Raw genomic sequence first — 3,111 nt, 5'->3', positions numbered from 1 at the left:
CTCGGTTGGATCTCTCCTTTGAGTAACTGATTGTTGCAACTTTTAGCCACTGGGCTCAATATATTTTGTCTTTCTGAAAGAAATGGGGCGTGGAGAGGAGGAGTTTTTCTACATGGGTCAGTTGAGTTCCCACTCAACAGAAGGGCTACAGGGTCTCTGCTGGCACAACCAGAGCGCTGAGGTGAAACTAGTTCCACACAGCCCAGGCAGCAAGTCCAACTGCTTACATAACAACAATACACAATCCCTGGGTTGATATATACATATACACGTCTGTGTATACAGTACATATGTGTGTGTGTGTGTGTGTGAGTGTGTGTGTGTGTGTGTGTCTCTAGAGCTCCATATGGTCACACAAATAACTCAGTGACAGAAGTTGTTAGCCAAGGCTAAAAATACTTTTAAGGTGGAATACACAGTGGAGAGAGGAGTGTGTATGTGTGATTTTGTGTGTGAGAGAGAGAGAGAGAGAGAGAGAGAGAGAGAGAGAGAGAGAGAGAGAGAGAGAGAGAGAGAGAGAGAGAGAGAGAGAGAGAGAGAGAGAGAGAGAGAGAGAGAGAGAGAGAGAGAGAGAGAGAGAGAGAGAGAGAGAGAGAGAGAGAGAGAGAGAGAGAGCATGTGTTTTTTTTGTGGGGAAACACTTATTGTCGAGATGTATGAGTAAAAAGCAGTAGCTAAAATGCACCTAAAGAGTCTGACATGCACGTTTGGAAGAACACCTATTGTTTTAAATGGCCGTACTAGCACCAGGAGCATTATCATGTGCATCAAACTGTTTTGATGTGCCTTTTCCGAGCCTGGTTCCATTTCAGAGAGTCAAATGAAGACCCAAAGACCAAATCTGCAGCCGCAGTACCTGTCTGGAGAGAGAGCTAAAATCCCCAAAGAAGTAAGGGCTTTTCCCCAGAGAACATTATTTTGTTAAATACTTATTCATATTAATAATGTGACAAAAGTTGCCTGCAGTAGGTCACATCAGTCGTTTGTCCTTAAACCAACAAAAAACTAGTTTTATTCTGGTCTGCCATCAAGCTACAATGTCTGATGGACATATCTGGACCAACATGTGATGCCTGCAGTGCTCCATAGGAGTCAGATGAGGCACTTCAGTTCAGCTTTCAGTCCGTTTGGGCCTGAAGAATTTGGAGATGGATTTAGAGTCATGGCATCCTCCTACTTCACACTCTCCCACCAGCTTCAAACACACCTGTCTAACTTCCCTTTGCCTTTTCTCTCTCTCTCTCTCACACACACACACACACACACACACACACACACACACACACACACACACACACACACACACACACACACACACACACACACACACACACACACGGTTCCCTTGAGAACATGGGCTTTCTGGGGCAGATGAAGGTTAACAGAGCTCACATGTCTCCCTCTCTCACATGTACAAAGTGCTCATCTCTCTTCTCTCTTGTATTTTACTCAGAACCAACAGCTTATCACATAAAAAAACTAATCTAATCAAATAAAAAAAATATTGAACACACAAAAAAGTATAAAAAAAGAAATATCTGTGATGTCATGAGTTACTCACCAGAGTGGAAATAAATAATCACAACAGCAAATAATATAACTGATATAGCAAGTGTAGTGTAGTGAAGTACCAGTGTAACTGCACCACGACTGTAGGGGCTTAATATCTATGACCTATTTACTGCTTTGAAAGAGTGACAGCTGGGTGGAGTGACAGGTCTGCATTCAGCATTCTTACTGTAGACTAGAGGTGTGTGTCTGGTAGGGTTGGGCCAGTGTAAACATTTTAAAACCCGTTAGATATCAAGCCAGCCAACACCAGGTAAACCACATTTTAGCACTAGGTGTCACACTGGACTCAGAAGCTGCTTCACTAAAGAGCAGCTGGTCACTAGAGTAGGAGTAAAGGCCAGCCCCCAGTGAGTCTGGGCCGAAGTTGTGGCTAACTTACTCTCTTCACTTTAATCAGCAGGTGGCAAGCAAGAAAGGGGGAACTTGGCTTGGGTCTTGAGGAGCTGTCACATTTATTCACTGACAAATAGCCTAACTGTGCCCACAGTGCATTGCAACGTTCACAGCTTCAATGCTACTGCCAGGAAATGAAATGAGCACCTGCCAAATACAGGATGAATGTTAGACATTGCTAACACACGTCCAGTTGCGTCCATCATCAGCTCATTTTCCATAACCACTGTTGCATAACAATTAAAGCACAGCACAAGCCTGACTTGTTAAGCCATCAGCACATTACAAAATACGGTGAAACCGATGTTAATGAACAGTGTGTAGATGAAGGATGTTGTTCAATTTGACTCATTTAGGGGTCCTGCTCAGCCAATAGCAAAATGATATGGTAATAGCCTGGTTCCAACCAGTAGAGGGCAGTCACTAAAAATATTTATAGCACAATATGTAGAATACTTTGCACTAAAATGTCAAGATTTGGACCTGCATCCATCAGCCTGTCTCTTGACCCAACGGTGGAATCACCAGCTAACAAAGGAATCCCTTTTCCCCATGGACCGGGTCACGTAACGTTAGCACGGTAATGGCACATGGCTAAGATGTTTAACTTCAATGTAATACTTTGATGGTACGTTGTTTTATTGTCGTATGTGTCTATAGTCCGGGTTTTGAATAGGCAGCTGATGTATTAGTTATGCTCCACACAGACACAGGGTCTCTCTTTACTAACCGGCTGATCAAAAGAAAAGTGAACTGGCTTTAAACATACTGTATAGACAAACACATTCAAAGAGAATCTCAGAACTCCCGAATCACATACTCTGTGTAAAGAGACCAAGTGGCTGAGCTGACACCTTTGATTCAGTCATCTTTGCTGTTTTACCTTGTCAGACATTTTGTTTTGTAGGCCATGCAGCCTTGTTTTCATCTCTCAAGCAAACGCACACACACACACACACACACACACACACACACACACACACACACACACACACACACACACACACACACACACACACACACACACACACTCTGGTTTCTTTAGTTTAGTTTTTAGTCGGATTAATATTGTGTGCTTCACCTTCAATATCTTGCTTAATAATTGTTTGTAGAATAAACATGCTGGTCTGTTTAATGTTGAAGAGT

The sequence above is a fragment of the Cebidichthys violaceus genome, unplaced genomic scaffold (genome assembly GCF_023349555.1).
Source record: "Cebidichthys violaceus isolate CVI_PGR_0920_01 unplaced genomic scaffold, fCebVio1.0.p SCAF_21, whole genome shotgun sequence".
NCBI lineage: Eukaryota > Metazoa > Chordata > Actinopteri > Perciformes > Stichaeidae > Cebidichthys > Cebidichthys violaceus.
Note: the sequence above shows the minus strand (reverse complement) of the source record.